Here is a 21354-nt window from a genome sequence, read left to right on the forward strand (position 1 = left end):
AGTACAGGTGCTGTACCACTTAGCTTTGGGCTTTGGTAAAGGAATGGAAGGATAGGAATCCTCTTGCCCATAATGGCAGTGGTGTTGTGGTGCGGGGTCATGGGCAGTTGAAAACCTGTTACTATTTCTGCAGCAGGGTCCCTGTCTCCAGCATCCTAGAACCATCCAATCAGCACAAAAGGGGAGCCTTTTAGCCCCTGTACGCTCCAAAGCAAGCATTTAAGTGCACTGAAATAACACGGTGCTTCAGTTTCAAGAGACTGGTGTCCAAGTGCTGCTATGTACAATGGAGTGCCACCAAAAAACGCAACCAAAGTCACACTGGAATAAGACATTGGAGCACTCCAAATCATTTGCCCAGCTGATCATGTTGGAAAACAACACATGTAGACCTGCAGTGCATCCCTAAGTACTATTATGGTATAACCATAAAATTGTTGTATAATCGTAGAAAGGGCGTGGCTATGAGGGGGCATGGCCAGCAGGTGAAGACTGGTTTATTCTGGCAGGTTTTGGGGACCTGGCTGTTTCTGAGGAAAGAGTTTTTAATAGTGATGTGCTGTCCGTCTCCCATCCCCCGTCCCCCCCACACACTGGATTTGTTTACTAGATTTTGTTTCTATATAATTTAATTTAATTTTAGTTTAATTGCTTTTTAACTATGTTATTTTGTATGTTTTTAGCTTTCTGTGTTTTATCTTTGTTTAATTTTTATGAGGCACCTTGAATCCCAGTTCTAGGGATAGGCAGAATTCTAGTTTTAAAAATAACAATAATAATAACAATTCATAATTAAAAAATGAAGGAACCTGAACTTCTGAATTTGCCCCTACACTGCCTACACCCACTTTTTTTTACCATTTTTGAGTAACGTGATGCAGCTCAGTCAAAGTGGTGATATATGGTATTAGTGTTATATTGAATTGTGAGGCCAACTTGGGTGTGTTAAGTGCATAAAATGTATCCCTGAATAGAACAATATTGTTTTAGCACATATTTAGATAACAGTGAATAACAATATCTGTTTTTTTCGCTTGAAGGGAAAGATACAGGTTATGCTTCATAGCACCTGCTGTGGTACCAAAGGTGATTTAAATAGGATCACCCCATAGCTGATAACCTCCTGAGTAAGATTAGTGGATGTTAAATCTGCAACTGATACCCAACCAGTGCTTTCTTTTGATGCCTCTAGAATGAAAAGGCTTCATTTGCATATGGGCCTTCAATTTAAAATGATGAAGGGAGCATACGTTTGCATCCCCCTCCCCAACTTCACAGCAATGGAACTAGAAGTAGACCAAAATGTTTATGCAAATGCTAATGAAAATGTAATTATTGCATCACTCACCTGAGAAACAGCATATGGCACAGAGCTAGCTGCTCACACAAAGCTTGTTAAAATGCATTTTAAAAATTAATTTAAATGCATTTGCCAACATTCATTTAAAAAGCCAGCATGTGGATGTTCTTTTCACTTTTTTTTACATAAGAAATAAATGGCAAATTAATGCACATTAGAAAATTAGATGAAAGAAAATAGCTTCAGTCAGAAATAATGGCCACCATGAGAAATGACAACATTTCTTCCAAGTCACAACTATCGCCCAGTGCTAGGTGTAAATATCTTGTTGGATCAGAGGCCTAATCCTGTGTCTTTGGCTTATACCAAAGTTGGTACACAACAAGATGAAGCAAAAGTCCAAGTACTAAACAACTCAGCTGTACAGCTGCCAAGAGTTCATCCAGAGTGGAATGTCCCTTTCTTCTGGTGAACAGTGCAATCCTATATAGGAATACAACAAATAGTTTTTTGGCACCTTAAAGACTTACAAATTTATTATGGCATATGTTTCTGTGGACACTTGATCAGATGCATGAAGCATTACCCTGAGTTGTGGTTGCATGGATGGATGGAGGGTAATTGTAAACAGTGAGGTCAAAGGGAAATGTTGAAAAGTACAGATGGTGGTAATTAAGCTATTAACAGAAGCCATTCAACAACAACAAATGTCCTTGATGGAACAGACATCCCAGCATTGGTAAGCCAATAAACACATGTAATGTGGTTATTTTTTTAAAAAAAATCCTTTGTTTCAGTCAGTACACAACTGATAATATTTAACCTCTTGCAGAATTATAATTCTGTGGTTTCACATTGCAGTATGCACCTGAAATTAATTTGTCACAGTATGGCCACCTTAAGAGTATCCTGGGAGGTTGAGATCATACCCAGTGGATATTGTCATTTTTAAGATCCTATCTGTGTCCATTTATTAATTTATTTTGCATTGAGACCAACCTGTTTGTCCCATGCAGACTGCGGAAGGACACCGCTTGCAGGCAATGGCATATGTCACATTGGAAGACGAGCAGCTGGTGCTATAGATGACATTATTAGGTCCTGTAACAGTGTGGTCATGAGGACACAATTGGCATCTGCTTCATGATCTGGTCCTTGGGTCTCTATCATCACTGTGTGGCCTGTTGTTGCTGGTCTGTATGATGAAGTGATGTTATAATAAATGTTGCTCGTCTTCAAGGTGCCATAAAACTCTTTGTTGCTTTTGCTGCAACAGCCCCCCCCCCTCAGGCACAATAAACATGTCTACTCGCAAGTAAGCCTCATTGAGTTAAATGGGGCTGACGGCCAAGTAAGCAAGGCAGTCTGTTGTTTTTCGTGTGTTCAAGATGTGTGCGACCATGTATACATGCATTGCACTGAACCCGGAAGTGACCCAGAAATGTCATAATGTTGTCACTGAAATGTCACTAAAAGGGTGAAACAGGGTGTTTGCAGGCCTTTTCTTTTCTTTTCTTTTCTTTTCTTTTTTTAAAGAATGGCAAACTGCCACATGCAGCGCCTTACTTGGATGTGTCTGGAGTCTTGGAAGCTTGACTACCCTACGTTCTCCTACAAATGGACCTTGAGCTTGTTTGGAGGTTCTAGCAGGGGAGCGCAGCTATCGTAAACCCTTGACCGAAGAACGGTACACTCCTTCTATCTGGGATGGTCGTCCTCTTCCACCGAGCGCGCAGCTTCGGGAGGGATGCACATGGAGCGGTGAGGGAGGAAGGGGACACCCGCCTAGCCAGCCAGATCAGCCGAATCAACCCTGGCGATCAATGGGGTGACAGATGTCGCAGCCAGATCGCCCTCACATCCATTTGCAGGCCTTTTCAATGGGTTTCAATTATACACAATTTCACTGATGCACACAGTACCTCAGAACATAACCCCCCAGTAAACAGGGGGCTGACTGTATAGGACCATAGTCTTGGTGCTGCAAAGTATAACAGGAAGAACAGTTGTCCCTAAAAGGGGTTTTAGCTTCTCACCCAAGATATGTCTTAGAATGAGCAGGAATGGAAAAAGCAGGCATATGAATTCCATAGCTCAAGCCAGTCCTTTCCTGGTCCTGTTAGCTGTTACTGCCATGGAAGGAGGCCAAGGCAATTGGAAGCACTGATTCAGGACTCTTGTTCCCCAAAGTGAAAGCCATCTTGATGAGTTCCAAGAAATAACTTAGGAATACTATATCAAGGGGACTTAATTCATAGTCACTCTTGGCCAATACCTGTCCACCCATTACTCAAAACTTCCCTCCCCCTACAAAAGACGTTTTATTTTTTTTTCCCTGTCTCTTTCTCTTAGAATTTGTTTATCATTTTGGCAGGTTATGTACTTCAGCTTACCTAATTGTTGTGAGGTGCCTGTGAAGTTTTCCCCCTTTACTTTAAACATTTTTCCAGTACTTGGCAGCCTCTCCAGCTGCCTGTTTTATTCCGATCTGAAAAAGCCACAGAGGAGAAGCTTTTGTTTTAATTTAAGCACAGGAAGTCAGGGGGGCTGGCTATGGAATGCCTGAGATTGGCATGCCTATATTTCTGTTTTGTTTTTGAGAGAGAGAGAAGTCCTTCTTCTAATTTCTTTTTCTAGAAAAATAGCACTGAAAAAAGAAACAAACCATTGACAGGTGCACAGTAGGCAGCCTTTGCATCTTCCCGAGCTTAAAAGAAGGCCAGGCTTAGCAGATCATTGGGTTTGGGGAAAATATAGACACCTAGGGAGGCTGCAGATCACTGGAGATATGATTTGTAGATTGAAAGAAAGAATATTCATATTGTTAGCCCCTTCAAAAGTTAGATAAGCACACACAAAAACTTGCACCATAACAATTTGACTGAATCACACACCCCTTTGATGAATTTAGAATGCAATTCTTTTCTCATTAACTGCTGGAAAATGCTTGTCGGGGAGAAGGAAACATCATAACGGGAACCTCAGAAAACCAAATATCTCAACTGGGAGTGGGGGGGGGAGACACACCTAGATGCAACACACACACACCCCTTACAGTCCTTCTTCAAGGTCATTTTAGCACAGCAAGGTCACAGAACCTTTCTTCAAAAAAGAGCAGAGTTGTAGCAGATCAGTTGGGACTGTGCTGCTTTTCTGAGCAAAGCATCTGCAGTATCTTCCAATTTCTCACACCGTTGCTTTCATGGCTGAGGAAAGCAAAGCAAAGTGTGGGCAGGGAGCAGCAGCAACCATCATATTTAAGATCAACGCTTAAGGGTTCTTTATTGTGCCCTTAGGAAGCCAGACCAACATTTCACCTCCCTCTGTATCTCTCTGTTAATGTCCCACACAGACAACTGTTGAACAAAAAAACAGTGCTGTGCATTACGTGAGACTAAATACCTGTCTGCTATGCTGATGTACCTGTATATTTGTGCTCACATTTCTTTAGTTTGTTTATTCCATTTGTCAGTCACAATGGCAATCTGATTGGCGTGCAAAATATTCCATTGTATTTTTCATGCATTGCTTTTCCCATGAACACATTAAAGCAGGTTAAGTATACCCATAACAATACAATGTGCTGCTAGCCATAAATTACCCGAAACTTTGTTTACAATCAAATTCAACCTAAAGTATTTAGTAATAGTAGTAGTAGTAGTAGTAGTAGTAGTAGTAGTAGTATTAATGCTAAAACTTCCAAAGCTACCCTCCTTCCAACAGATTCCCTGTTGATACGCAACAATAAAAAGGCAATGTCATGGCGAAACAATAGAATATCATTCAAATAATAATACCTAAACTAAGAGGCAACAAAAATACGTTCACATTTAAGCAGAACATAGACCATGCAAACAATTTTAAAGACTTTGGTGATTAAAACATGTCTTAGGCTGAAATCCTATACATGAGTAAGCCACACTGAAGACAGCATCTTAGGCACCTCTTGAGCTTCCCTGGGGAGTTCAAGGTATTCCAAAGTCAGGCTGCCCCCAAAGAAGGCCAACTCCCTTGCACCTACGTCTTGTTTTTCACCAGTTGTTCTTGTAGAAGGACCTCTGTGATGCTTTTTCATGCTACAGCCACTTTGTGATGTAAGCCAGTTGTGCATATAGTATTGTCTAGAGTTGGAGATTTTTTGGTTGGGGGGGATCTCTGTTTTTGGGGTGCTGCTGTTGCTCTTTTTGCCTGTGTGGTTTTGGACCATATTCAATATTAATGGGATCTGGACCTAGTTGGGCTGTGAATTAAAGGGGTTTTGGGTGCAATTGCTGGAGCTAAGCTGCACATATTCAGTAAGATGAGGGTAGCACCTTTGGTGAACCAGAGGGTGAAATGACTGAGGTGTTAACTACCAAAGAAAATGCTGAGCCTTTTCCTGCAGAACAGAATATCTCTACATGGTGGTCAGGTTATGTACTCCATACTCTGCAAGTGCCCTGGAAAAACTGGGACATGCTTTTTTATTGTGAGTGCCATGCCCCAAAAAAGCACGGGGGTGTGGTGGGACTGTGGTGCAAAGTCACATGAGATCACAGCAACCCAAATGTTCACCGTGCAGTCACGATAAAAAAAAATGGGAAGATATCATCCGGGAAGATGGCGCCCCAGATTTTAGCTTCAAAGTGTTGGAGGGTCAAGTATTCCAAGGGGCAAGATGCAAGTAACTTGCTCATTTAGACCGAATGGGAGACTGGAGACAAGAGAGTAATCCTGACAGGTGGATCTGCCTCACACCTCATTTGAAGTTCTTAATACAGAAGGGGGCTTATTATATGACACCTACTTTGTGAAAGGGACAGGAAGAAAAAAATGGAATAATTTGCTGACGGGAGTAGCTTCTGTACTTATGCGGAAAGCTATTCAGGGGAGTTCTTCTTTTCTGAAGTAAACAAAGATGCATTTAGATTCTGGTGAAGCTGATTGGCACCTTTGTGCTGACATATGTGGATTCAGGTGGAATTACATTGGCATAAAATTGGAAAAGCATGCTGGCAAATCATGCCTTCAGGTCACCTCTTAAAGCTGTGTTATGTATATGTATGAAGAAGTGCTGGATTCTTAGATATGTTATAGGTTAGGATGAAAGTACATAGCTCCATTTATTTCAAGGCAGCTATGATGCTTCTAACAAGGTGAGGAAATAGCAATGTGGAGGGTGGGCAGTTGCGTGTACAACCATGCACACTTACGGCTAGCCACTAGTTCTTATCAGATAATTGCTAAAGAGTAAACTATTTCCCATATCTTAGTTTAGCAGCTTGCCAAGGATATTTAACATGCTCTAGGACTGCTTACTTTGAGTTCAATGTTGGGTGTTGGCATTGCAGCCCCTGTTTTCGAGTGAACGCTTTGTATTACGTGTTGCAAATAAGTATTTAATTTGCACTTCAGTTGAAAAGCATTTATTGTACATTGAGAATCAATTGACTGCTACAAGAGCCCTTTTTATGATTTAATCCATCAGAAGAAAGCCTGCTTGCTATCGCGCCATTCTCAAAATGGCATAAACAATCAATGTAAAAATTAATATATTATTAGCTGTGCTCTGTGGGTACCTAATTGACATGGGACATGATATATAGAGGAAATTAGCTCCCAATTTGCATTTTCCTAAAATGTCAATACATGTTTTAATTAATTTATTCTTTCATGAATTAATTCCAATCAGATGCCCTGATGCTGCATTGTTAAACGACAATTAAAAGACGAAAAGAATTACTTAAGCTTTCATGCGGGGTGGATGCAGTTGAACGTTCACAAAATATGGAAGCTCTGTTGAAAGGAGTTGGACTTGTGCAAGAGCAGGCGCATGGAAATCTACGCACGGCTTTCTATTTTCTTTCAAGAATATTGAGATGCAGTATCAGCATTGTATGGCACTTACAAATTTGGACTTGGACCCCAAAGCCCTAGCCTGATATAGTTGTCCAAGGACAACTCTCCTGATACAGTTTCCTATCTCGAAAATAAAAGTAATTATGCCATAAGTTCATTTTAAAAACAGATGTGCCAGCTATTTAAGTGTGATGTAGCCTCAAGTTGTCAGGCTTCAGGGAATCTGATCCCTCCCCCTCACGGCAGGCTGCCAGTAATAGATAGACAAGAAGCTCTTACCAATGTCTTTTATTCAAATTTCACAGAGAGAGGCTTGGAAATGCTGCCTCTTTGGGTAATGGCGTTGCTCTGAGTAATCTTCTCCTCCCCCCTTCCCTTCTCAGTCATCAGCAGCACCACCACCCTTACAGTGGTTCCTTAAGGCCATTTGTCTCTTCGATTTCTGCTCTCCCACTTTCACTGCCCACCGGGTTCTGGGAGAAGGGGGGTCTGGAATGCTTTCTAATGATAATGATAGCTCTGGCTCTGCTCCCCGCCTCCTCTTCTTCCATTAATTCCTAGCTTTCTCCCTCTTCTATCTCTGAGCCGTGACCTTCTGCAAACCACTGTTGTAAATCTAAACTGTCTTCCTCTTCTCTGGAAGGTTCAGGAGGAGGGGGAGGCAGTCTCTACCATTCCTCCACACTCCAGTCCCTGACACTAGGGAAAGTTCAGCAGTGAAGGATCACCCATTCCAATTGCTGTTCTTTTGCATTCTTGCCTGGAGGGTGAGGAACAGTGCTCAAAGTGAAGATAGGTCTGGTGGGTTGTAGTGAGATGGCATCCCACTCTTTTCAGGTAGACCCATAACACACCCTATTTTTCTTCCCTTTCTTTGAAACCACCCTACTTCCTTTAGTTTCCGCTTGTTTCTCTGGCAGGAATCACTGGGAGGCAATTAAGAGAAGAATCATTTACCAGAATGGTTCTTGCCAGAACCATTTGGGAACCATTTGGGAGGAAGAAGATGAAACAGGAGGTACAGTGGTACCTTGGTTCTCAAACTTAACCCGTTCTGGAATTCCCTTCCAAAACCAAAGCGTTCCAAAACCAAGGTGTGCTTTCCCAAAGAAAGTAATGCAAAATGGATTAATCCGTTCCAGACTTTTAAAAACAACCCCTAAAACTTTCTAACGAGACCATTGATCCATAAAATGAAAGCAGTAAACCATGTACTGCAGTCACACAATCAATCAATCAATCAATCAATCAGTAGCTGAACTGAGTTCCACACAGTCACAAAAACAAAACAAAGAAGTGCCGCAAAAACAAAACTGCAAAATAAATAGCAAAAACAGACCTCAGCATAACACTCAAAACAGAAGCATAACAGTCAAAATGGAGCACGTCCGGCTTCTGAAACATTTCACAAACTGGAACACTTACTTCCAGGTTTGCAGTGTTTGAATTCCATGTTGTTTGTGTACCAAGGTGTTTGAGAACCAAGGTACCACTGTATCTCAGGCAGCCCTGTGCAAGTGTGTGGTTGCTGCCTGGGGAGCAGCCCCTGCTAATGTCAGAAGCGAGAGCACGCATGCCAGCCAGCAACTTCACACTTGCTTCCAAGTCTAACCCTCTCATAAGACATGCTTTTCTCTCCACCCCACTCAGTTATCCCACAGTGATTCCTGCTGGGATAATTACTAGCCAGTTACCACCTACGGTTGAGTAAAGACCAAACAATCTTGATCCAGCAATGGCAGGACAAATCCATATCATTTCACCAACAGTTTTTTCCCCCTGTGTTCCCTGTTGACGCACCAAGTTGTACAATGGATAACCTAACTTCTACATTCCAGTTTCCAGGCTTCCCCTTCTTGGACAGAAAAGGTACTTATGGGGAAGAGCAGAAGTGCTGGGGTGGAGCCACAACACTAACAGAAAAGAAATGGAGGCAGTGAGAGATTTTACTTTCTTGGGCTCCATGATCACTGCGGATGTTGACAGCAGCCAACATCTCTTGGGAGAAAAGCAATGACAAACCTAGACAGCATCTTAAAAAGCATCAGCTTGCCAACAAAGGTCCGTATAGTAAAAGTTATGGTTTTCCCAGTAGTGATGTATGGAAGTGAAAGCTGGACCATAAAGAAGGCTGATCGCCGAAGAATTGATGCTTTTCAATTATGGTGCTGGAGGAGACTCTTGAGAGTCAACTGGACTGCAAGAAGATCAAACCTATCCATTCTTAAGGAAATCAGCCCTGAGTGCTCACTGGAAGGACAGATCCTGAAGCTGATGCTCTAATACTTTGGCTACCTCATGAGAAGAGAAGACTCCCTGGAAAAGACCCTGATGTTGGGAAAGATGGAGGGCACAAGGAGAAGGGGACGACAGAGGATGAGATAGTTGGATAGTGTTCTCGAAGCTACCAGCATGAGTTTGACCAAACTGTGGGAGGCAGTGGAAGACAGGGGTGCCTGGCGTGCTCTGGTCCATGGGGTCATGAAGAGTCGGACACGACTAAACGACTAAACAACAACAACAACATGGTAAACACAAACATCCCATTGCAGCAAGCCACTTTTGGGGGAAAGCTTGTTGGGATCAGTCCGGGCCTATACAACTTATGATCCACGAAGTCCAATGCAACCCACCAAACAAATACAGAAAGATGTAAGCAAAGAAGAGCAAAAACGGAAGGAGAGGAAGTGAAGGATTTGGGGAGGTTACCAAACATGGCTGGTCTTAAGCTTAGTGAACCACAAGTTGTAATGGACTAGGAAAGTATCAGTATTTTTAAAAATGTTTCTTCAAAGGAATTAATACAAAGATTCCATGCTATGAGTTAACCATCTTCAGTACTGAAAATAAGCTTGAGCTATGAGTTTAGGTGCAAGGAAATATTATAATTTGAAGAAAATTCTCTCCCTCCCCCCCATGGTTATCCTCTGCAGACTGGAAACATTTAGGAACAAAGTATCAGAATTGGCTCATTGAAGTCTGCGTCCTGTTTTTCAATGTGAAAGCACACTTTGGTCCAAAGAGAAAAATATTAAATGTCAAGCTGTACATCAGTATCCAAATCCTGATTATCACTGTGTTAAATGCCTAGACGGTGCCACCCTAACTATGATTACACAAAAGTAAATTCTTTGAACTTATGGAGCTTACTCCCAGGTAAGTGGAACTAAAATTGCATCCTAACTCAAGGAAATGTCAGCATGAGTTAAATATAATGATTACTAATATTGCTCATCTAGACTTAATTCTCTTTTGAACAGATTTTGAAGGGTCTTAAATTGCTTAGATTTTTTTTTTTTACTGCAGATTGTAAAACAGGATGTGGCAAATAAATACTAGATTAATTAAACTCCATATTTAGAAAATGGCACAAACCAGTAACCTGCTCTTTCTTTACCTAAAACTTTGTCTTTAGAAAGATCCAAAGGGCCTTTGAGGTTTTCCTGTCCCATCTTAGGAATGCTCTCCCCAACTCTTACTCAGACAACTTCTTGGTAACAGGCAGAGTCCAGGTTTCTAAAACATCATTGTTTCATTTTATGCTGCTTAAAATAAAAATTAAAAAAACTTTTTAAAATTGTTTTTGTGCCACTGATGTTTTGCTATTTTGGTTTACTGTATTACTTGTTATTGCTTTAGTAAAATCACATATCCTACCCTGGAAATATTGAGCGCAATATAAGTGATAAATATAAAGTTTAAAATGTCTCTAGTACTTGCATCCAGCAAGTCCTCTTCTTCCTGAAAGAAGCAAAAACTTCCCCTAAAGACAAAGCTTGTATTTTGGGTCAACACATTCCATTTATTGCAAGACACAATGGAGAAAATTATAAAGGAAGCAGAGCAGAAATTGCTTTCTTAGAAGGTGTTTTTACAGGGCAACCTCCTAAACAGAAGGTCATTTTCAGGTGGAGCTGGCTGTGGCCTGGTGGTACAGAAAGTTAAGCCGTTGTCAGTTATGGGAGATTATGATAAATTAATAGTCTGATTAGAATCCCAGACTCATCATGGTCATCATTCCCTCTATTACTGATCTTCAGGCATGAGTGCTAATCCTTAAGTGCTAATCCTTAAGGTAAAATGGCACCACACACAAGAGGGATGTATCAGCAGGCTCAATGGAGTCCTTAAAGTATGAAGAATTACAAACATGCGGGGACTAAAGAGAAGTGGAAATTCTCAAATAGCCCAATGAGAACTGCTTGTGCCCTGTGCCCATGGAATGCTGACTGACTGTTGAAGGGGCAAATGGGAAATCAGATCAGAAATGGAATGGGGTATTTGTGTAGCATAGCATGGGGAAACACGCCACACAGCAACATCTTGTTACGAATCCCACTTGTAATGGAAAAAAAAATTGCCTCTTACATAGTTGAGGCATCCCATGATAATTCCAGAGCAACAGGGTGATGCAAGCGCCAGTTTTTGCATTCTTGGGAACTGTGGTCTTCCATGCATAGCAGGAAGAAATGAGGCTATAGTTCAAGGGTGCTGAGAGAGGAGCCCTCTATTCTCCTTCTGGAGCTACAATATTCCCAGAATAGTTTAACAATCAATCTCTCTTCATGGGGAATTGTAGCTCTGGGAGGAGAGAGGGTGCTCCTCTCTCAATACCCTTAACAAACTACAGTTCCCAGAATTCTTTGAGGAAGCCATGAAGGTTTAAATTGGTGCCATGTAATGTGTGAATGTGGCCATAAACAGAGAAAACGGTAAAGGTAAAGGGACCCCTGACCATTAGGTCCAGTCGTGGCCGACTCTGGGGTTGCGGCGCTCATCTCGCCTTACTGGCTGAGGGAGCCAGCGTACAGCTTCCGGGTTATGTGGCCAGCATGACTAAGGCACTTCTGGCGAACCAGAGCAGCGCACGGAAATGCCGTTTACCTTCCCGCCGGAGCGGTACCTATCTATCTACTTGCACTCTGAGGTGCTTTCGAACTGCTAGGTTGGCAGGAGCAGGGACCGAGCAACGGGAGCTCACCCCGTCATGGGGATTCGAATCACCGACCTTCTTATCAGCAAGTCCTAGGCTCTGTGGTTTAACCCACAGCACCACCCACGTCCCTAGAGAAAACTGTAGGTGGCAAAAGCTCGGGGCAAAATTTCCACAACAGAAAACTCTTTTTTGAATTGATTCCATCCACTTTGTATTCCCCAACTTTTGTCAGTCAGGCTGCGTACACACCATACATTTAAAACACACACACACATACTAAGAATCCTGGGAACTACAGTTTAAGGGTGCTGAGAATTGTAGCTATGTGAAGGGGTAAACTACAGCACCCATGATTCTTTAGTGGTAGGGAATGTGCATTAAAATGTCTCAGCCTTTGTGACAGGGACTGTATGCCGGGGTAGCTGACCTGTGGGCTTCTAGATGTTGTTGGCTGCCAGCCAGCATGCCCAATGGTCAGGGACACAGGGGAGTTGTAATCCAACAACATCTGGGGGCCAAATTTGTCAAAAGTTCTTCCAAGCTTCCTGTAAGAGTTGTGGGAGGGTGAGTTCTGTTAAAATGGCAGGTGGTAAAATTATCTGTTTTATCGAGGCTTTATTTTAATGGAATCTTTTAAAGTTGGCTTTTCTTATTTCCCAATAAGAAAGAAACCTGTTTTTAATAAACACATCTTTTCTGTTGCCGTGATTCTGTTTCATCCATCCTCTCCCCCCCCCTTCAGTTTCTATCGACATTATCGACATTAACTTATCTCAAAAGTCTTCATTAACTGGGGTTGTTGATTATTTCTTATGCCAGCCGTTCATCTGCGTTTAGAATTTTTAATCACCTATTCCATTGAGGATGGCTTTGAGGATTTTTCTCTCCCCCCCACCACCACCTCCGATTTTGGGTCACACCGGGGCTATTTCTGTGAAATTCAATTAGAACCTTATAACAGTTCTCTGTAAATTTCATCACATCAAACACAAACGGTAAGATCTTGAAAGGAACACTCAGTAACTGCCAGAGAGGGTTTATTAACACTTTGTCAGAAAAGTGTATTTGTTTTAGGCAGATCAATCAAATCTACTTGAAATGACGTCCTTGAGCTCTTAATGGTGTGGGCCAAGCATTCATATTATAGAAGGGGGAGAAGGCGAGTGTTCCATTTTAGCTTAAAAGAACAAGGAGCAAGCCAGCAAAATCATTAGCTAGAAGCATTTTTCTTTCTCCTTCAACTCCAGGTAAATGAGAGGACATTCAGCTCCCCCACTATTTGCGTTTTCACCTTGTTTCCAAGCCATCAAAGCTTTGCAATGTGACAGCTTGCCATCTTTCAAACATTCATTTTGCACAGAGAGAATCTCCTCTTGCAGGCTTGGCTAATTCTTGTTGTAAATTATCTGCCAGAAATGAGAACTACACTGGAGGGGGGGGGAGGAGATGGCTAGAAATGGAACCTTGAAGCAAAAAAAAAAAAAAAAAAAAGGTTCAGGAGCAGCTCTGGTTGAGGTATGGGGAACACATGACACCCTCACCTCAAGTTTGATAGATTGCAACTCCCATCAACCTTCCTCATTGCCCATACTGGTTGGCCTTTACATGAGCTGGAGTTAGGTGCCAACTTGAATAAAATATGGGGGGGGGCAGGTAAGCCCACCACGCATAATTGATCACATGACGTGGTACATGCACACCATTTGAATGGCAATGCCCATCAACTTTGCCCCGGCTCCCTCAGATATTTTATTGGGGAACCAAAGCCCCCTTGGCCCCTCGGAGTTGGCTCCTATGGCTGGAGTCCAGTAACTTCTGAAGGGTCTCAGGGTCTACACCCCCATTTTAAGTAGATGTGATATCCACATTTGGAGCAAGCATTAGTATCACTTCCATAATAGCCCAGTGCATACCATTATGAGACTGTTGTCTGATCACTGCAACCAAGGGTAAAGGAGAGCCACTGGCTAACAGGATTCGGTGGAAGCCATGCTATGCTGGCAAAATGTGACCTAGCCCACCAGAACACCTTAGATACACTGACAAAACATGGCACTGGCTGTCATTCTGCTGATGCTCAAATGGCCCACTTTATTTCCTTAAGTAGTAGACTTAAGAAGAACAGCTCTTACATGGATAAAGAGTTGACCAAGTACAGGTGCTTTGTTGTCATATGAAAGCAGTAGCATCAGTGTAATGTTTAAAAAAACAAAAACTTTTTTTCTTTTCTTTTTTTTTGAGAAGCCAAAAAGCACTCCTTAAATTGCTGTGAAAACTGAGGTGAGTAATTCAAGGATGGGCTTTGGAGTGCAAGGACAGCCAAAATTCATGAACAACAGAAATCTGAACTTGCAGAATTTCTCAGACACGTCATGGACCCAATTATATATGTAAACATCCCTAGTTCTTACCTTCTTCCTTCTTTTCACTTTGCTATTTAGTTCTCTGTCTTTCTCAAGGCTAAGGGACGTGGGTGGTGCTGTGGGTTAAACCACAGAGCCTAGGACTTGCCAACCAGAAGGTCGGTGGTTCAAATCCCCGCGACGGGGTGAGCTCCCGTTGCTCAGTCCCTGCTCCTGCCAACCTAGCAGTTCAAAAGCACATCAAAGTGCAAGTAAATAAATAGGTACCACTCCGGCGGGAAGGTAAACGGCGTCTCCATGTGCTGCTCTGGTTCGCCAGAAGCGGCTTAGTCATGCTGGCCACATGACCAGGAAGCTGTACGCCGGCTCCCTCGGCCAATAAAGAGAGATGAGCGCCACAAGCCCAGAGTTGGTCACGACTGGACCTCATGGTCAGGGGTCCCTTTACCTTTACCTTTCTGAGGGCATATCTACATTGCTGATTTACTGATTTAACAGTCATTCCTTCTTGCTGTGGCCATAGGGTTGGTAGTTCTCTGGTGGTGGTAAATTAAAAGATTTAACAGAATTTTGAGCACCTGAACTCAACTACATTTCCCCAAATTGAGAGAGTAGGGGGGTCCATGGTGATTAAATTAAGCACAGAACCAGTTTGTATTGATAGCATAAACATACCATTACTCTCCCACTTTCTCCTCCTCGCCCCCCCCTCTATCTTTTTACTTCTATTTTATTTTTAAAGTTGAAGGCCAACACAACAGATAACCAAAGGATTTGTAGTTATGGCTACTGCTTAAAATGAAAGGTTGAGTGGAGAACTGGGAATGTGAGGAGTTGATTTTTATTGGATTAGACAGTCTAAATTTCCAATACAAATTCCTTTCCATCTACATTCATTTTACACACCTTTTCCTCAGTTCATACTTGCATGCATTTTTTATAACTGCGACTTTAAAATTGGCCGCTGTTTGCTGAATACATAATGCTGGCGAATGTGTTTGTGTACACAGTTTCAATGATTTCCATGTTGTACATGGAAATGTTGTGCCTGTTTTTTTTTTACACCTTAAGGTCAGCACCAACATCCCATTTTCAGTACTGACACGATGTGCATTTAATGATGCCTTGCTTGGTCCAGTAATACCCCTTATCTGTCAAGATTCTTAATGCATTTGCTGCCAGAGTAATGAAATCACAAATGGCACTGTTGAGAAAGTTTGCTTGTGGAAGATGTCGTGCAGTTCTGAAGGTAAACTTTGTGCTTTTATATTGTGCTTTTATATTGCTCTACAGCAGCCATCGCCAACCTGGTGCCCTCCAGATTGTTTTGGACTGCAACCTTCATCAGATCCAGCCTGTGTGTGTGATTTCAGCAGGTAGTCCGATCTCACCTGCAACACCTCACCCAAGTAGCAGCTTGAGGATATATTTGCCCATAGACCACATGACACACAGAGAGATAAATGAACCCACTCAAGCACTGGTAAGTGAATCAACTAACAAATCAACAATCTAGTGCAGGCATAGGCAAATTCAGCCCTCCAGATGTTTTGGGACTATGATTTCCATCATCTCTGACCACTGGTCCTGTTAGCTAGGGATCATGGGAGTTGTAGTCCCAAAACATCTGGAGGGTCGAGCTTGCCTATGCCTGATCTAGTGATCACTTGAAGTGTGAAGGGTTTAGGAAACAAATTGAGAATGTATAGCACAAATACAACCTGTAGTAAAATGTTGCAGTGTGGACTGTCCTTATTCCACACCCCAGAGCTTTTTTCAGGGAGAACTCACTGGAACTCAGTTCCAGCACCTCTCAGGTGGGTGCCATTGCCATTCAAAGGGAACAAAGGAGGCGTTCATGGTGAGTTCCAGCACCTCTTTTTCTAGAATAATAGCACTGCAACTACCCAACACAATCCATTTCTCTCCTCTTCTTAGTTTTCTATCCCAACCCATGCAGAAGTCCCTCAGCATTCCAGATTCAATAAGCATGTTCAGTTCTCGCTGGAGTTCACTGTGTAAGGGGTGGGTGGGTGAGTGGGTGTCTGTGGGTTTGTTTGGTTTTTTTGTACTCCTGCAAACCTTGGCCTTAAGCCTACTGATCTATCCCTCTTCTGTATGGATGGTACCTTTTGGGTACCCAGAGAACATGTGTTTTCTGTTTGTAGACTTCCTGTGATCCAAAGGTCTGTTCTGAAGCAGATTGATACAAAAATAAATGGAGCTATAAAACAAATTAAAGCACAGACAATCCCAATGTGTTTGTCCCTCAGAATTGCTTCTCATTTATTCAAACACTATTTAGATGTTGTAGCCGTTGGTTTTCTAGATGTGACATCTTAGACATTGTTTTGCTCTCATTGTACAGAAGCACCCCGCAGAAAACGCTTACCCTTTCCTGATTGCATTGTCATAACATATCCTGCTTAGTTATTAAGAGTACTACATATTGTCAACCATGGTACATTTGCAACAACAGCAGCAGCGAATCCTAACTTCATAAGGCTATGGGATGGGCTGATCTTTCCTGTTCCTGTATTTTGGGTTGCATCATGAGGAGGACTGAAGGAATGTCCTGGAGGTTCCTGACTTCCCCTGTTCTTGGTCCCAAGTCTTACTTCTACTCAGGGGTGGCTAATTTGCACCAGTCCCACGTGCAGCCCCATTAGGCAATGTGAGCCTGGCAGCTTTCTCAGGGTATGAACAGCTGCCAGTCCTGTGTTGTTTAATGAGGCTGCTTAAGAAGATGAATCAGCTTTGGGACAGCCTCATTAGGCAAGAAAAGCCTCAGCATCGCCTGTGCCTGCAGCTCTGACTATCAGGGGCTTGCAGCAGCTTGCCCCAAGAGATCGATCTGTCGCAGGCCTGGCCCTAACATTAGGCAGAGTAAAAGGGCTGCCCAAGACAGATGAGCTGGGGTATCATGAAAGGGCAGCAAAATGTTAGCTATATTATTTCGTTATTGTTGTATTTTTACTGCGGAGAAGTGCCTGCTGGGTTTTCAGCCAAAATAATTCGGCCAGCATTGGGTGTGTTGCCAGACTCTCCTTGTGCCCCTATTTTCCAGGGACAGTCCTGGATTTACAGAAGCCATCCCGGTTTCTGATCTGATCCCAGAACGTCCCGTTTTTCCTCAGGACGTCCCTATTTTCATCAGAAAAATGTGGGAGGGTATGGAGTTATGCGAACCCTGAACCAAGGAGATAGGTAAGTATACAACCTGTAGAAGATACCTGAAGGCAGCTCTACGTAGGGAAGTTTTTTATGTTTAATGTTTTATTATGATTTTATATATGTTTGAAGCTGCCCTGAGTGTGTGGGGCAACCCAGTCAGATGGGCGGGGTATTATGATTATTATTAGTAGTAGTAGTATTATTATGGAATGGGATGTCCCAATTTTCATTGGAAAAATGTTGGAGGGAATGCAATGTAACATTGTTTAGGGGTGGGGAGAGGCATTTGCTACTCTGAACTCCTGGTCGCAAAATTTCTCGGTCCATCTTTGAGTGCCCCCAAAGAAAGATTATTATCCTGCCACGTGATATCAGTGCCCCAGAGTGTGAAGAATCTTGGGTTTTCTATTTAGATTTTGGCCACATTTACATTTAAAGCACAATGATGCCATTTAAATAGCTATGGCTTCCCCCCAAAGAATTATTGGAGCTGTAGTTGGATAAGGATGTGTGGAGAGTTATGAGGAGACTCTTATTCCCCTCATGGAGTTGCAATTCCCAGAATTCCCTGTGAAGAGGGATGGATTGTTAAACCTCTCTGCAAATTATCTAAGATCTCAGGATCGTTTATTTCAGAGCATCCAAGATGGACTTCAATTTGGCTGAGGCAGTAGCATATGGGGAACGGACTAACACTTCCCACCTCATGATGGTGTTCCAGTACAGTTTACAAATTTAATCCGTTCCAGAAGTCCGTTCTTAAACTGAACCCATTCTTAAACCAAGGTGTGCTTTCCCTAATGAGGCCTCCCGTCGCCAGTGCCATTCCACCGTTCGGATTCCATTCTTAAACTGAGGTAAAGTTCTCAAACCGTGACACTATTTCCAGTTTTGCGGAGTTTGTAAATCGAATCATTCTTAAACTGAGGTACCACTGTATAAACAGTCCTCTCAGCGCTGTTATTAGCACAGTGGGGACACGGGCGGGAAAAATAGGTAGATAGCCATGTTGTTGCCTGCCTTTCCCCCCTGCAGGGCTAATGGAACCTGAGGGGAAGGATATTGATACCGAAACAGTTATGTGGAAAATAATGTAAGCCTCCCTCCACCAAAGCCAATTACCCACACCCGCCCCTTAAATTAACAGCGGCTTCTTTTTACAGTAAAGAAAAGTACATCAGGGAGATCTGGTCAAAAATCTATTGCACAGGGCCAGCCCTACTATTAGGGCAGGTAAAGCAACCACCTCAGGCACGAAGTGCTGATGTGTTGGAGGGCAGTAGTACTAACATTAATGTAACAGCAATAATGGTGTTGATGTACAGCTAAAGGCAAATTAAGGAGATGCCATTGAAGAGATGCAGGTTCCAGTGGCCCTTCCTTAAATATATATTTCTCAGCATATCCACTGATCTCATCCTTAAGGATTTTTTAGTTGAAGATTACACCTGTGTCTCCATCTGGAAGTTGCTGTTCCCTCACAGCCACGTGATACCAAACAGTGAGTGAAATACAGCAATTTTCTGAATCAGTTTCAGCTCCAGAAACAGGTTTCGGCATAATAGAATATATTTTTAGTCACTAATTGCTCCTGATTGCTATTAATGCTGCTTTTCTCTCATCTTTAGAATGTCAGTTCCTCATTTCAATATGCTTTCTCTCCACCCCCCACCCGCTTTCCTCTTTCTCCTCCCCTCTTTTCCTCATCCTTTAAAGAAACGAATTGCTAAGGCAAGCCATTTATGCTAAAATAGCCATATATCGTTTCTGCACTATCATAACTGATAATCTCATATTGGGCAAGAAAAGCAAAACTAAAATCCTCTTAAGCTAACCTCAGACAGAGGCATTCCACTTGAAAGGGATATTTAGGCTGAGGATCTGTTTTTGTTTTCTTACAGAAATCGCTGAAAGGTCCAGGAAAATCTGGACGTATAGCAGCCTATTTCAGAAGTGACAAATTTCATTAAAAATAGCTCAAAGTTCGACAAATTTTTTGTCAGGATTTTCGCTTTTTGAAATATGGCGACCCTATATTTGGTCACATATTGATACTTATATGGCACCACTAATCTTAATGGATAGTGCATAAAAACATATTGACAAGTTGGTACTTAAATCCTGTTAGATTATTTCAGACCTATACAAGTTATAAATGAACAGGGCTGACTTATTGCATTTCCGGTGGACTTGTTCCATGGCAAGAGACTACTTCTAGGTGATCTTAGGGAAAATCCAGATGGTTTGAGCATGTATCTTTAGATCCTAAATGATTTATCAAATTATTTGAAAGCTGTATCTCCAAAGGAAAGAGAAACATTATTATTTTATACAGTTGGAGCAGCAAGGATACTTTATGCACAGTATGAGAAGAAGAAAGAGCCTCCTCGTTCTGTGAGAACGGTACATTAAATTGTGAGACTTTGCAACATTAAGCAAGATCTCTTGGCTCTTATAGGTAAAGCAAGGCAAAAAGAAAAGGAAATATGTAATGGTTTTAAACAAGAATGGGCTCCCTTTTAAATATTTTGAAATAGGAATCAAAGAGAGGCAATCTCTAATGTTAACCCTTTCTTTGTGAGAATTACAATTAAACAGATTAACAGAAAGTCAATTATTACTTACAGCAACAGCTCTTGCTTTGTGAGGAATCTTTAGGCCCCATCTGCACTACACATTTAATTATTTTGTTTGTTTGTTTGTTTGTTTGTTTTAGTTCTATACCATCCTTCACCCAAAGTTCACAGGGTGGTTTACAATATAAAAACACAAAAATACCTACCATAATAACAAAGAAAAGCAGTATAAAAAAAAATTCACACAGTTTAAAAGGTCATAGATTGTTTAGTTTACCAAAGGCCTGGGAGAAGAGGTATGGTTTTGCCTGGTGCCTAAATATATGTAATGAAGGAGCCAGGTGAGCTTTCCTGGGGAGAGCATTCCACAAGCAGGGAGCCACCACAAAAAAGGCCCATTCGCATGTTGCCACCCTCTGAACCACATGTGGAAAAGGCACACAAAGATTTGAAGCAGTATAATACCATTTTATACTGTACCTACATATTTAAGTCTAGATTATTTATTTCAAATTGGCTGCTGAAATGTCGCTTTTGTCTTGTTTGAATTTAACAATATGTTTTGTAAACTGGTTGTTCACTGGTGGAGGAAGAGGGGTGCCGGGGAGCACACAGCCCCCGGCAGCACAATCTCAGTGAGGTCCCATTGTGGCTCCACCCTGCATGCTGGGTGTCACGCCCCTGCAGGCAGCACGCCTTGCCCCCGGGATGCGTACCAGCCATGTCCCTGCTTGCTCTCTGCCCCCAGTGCCAGAGCATGAAGCTCCGCTACTGTGGTTTCTCACCCCATCCCTACCCCACAGTTCTATATTTTGATGATAGGTTGGTGTTTGTTATGAGTTTCTTTGGGTCCAGCTCACTGTGGAAAGGTGACATATAACTACATTCAAGTAAGAAAGCAGACAGGACCTATAAACACAATACAAAGAATATAAAAACCTACATGAATAACCCTGGGTATTAATTTAAATTACACTGACAAGAGTGGACTTGAACTTGCAATGGAGAGAATTTCTCACTGTTTTCTCCACTAGATCACTAGGAAATGAGGTGCATAATGTTTCGATGACAGCTGAACCCTCTGAACATTTTAATTAAGACTTTATTAAATATTGCAGCAAAGCAACCACGTATTTCTTTTATATGTGGCATTAAGACGAGAGGACC

This window comes from Podarcis gaigeae, assembly GCF_964106915.1.
Source record: "Podarcis gaigeae genome assembly, chromosome: 12".
Lineage (NCBI taxonomy): Eukaryota > Metazoa > Chordata > Lepidosauria > Squamata > Lacertidae > Podarcis > Podarcis gaigeae.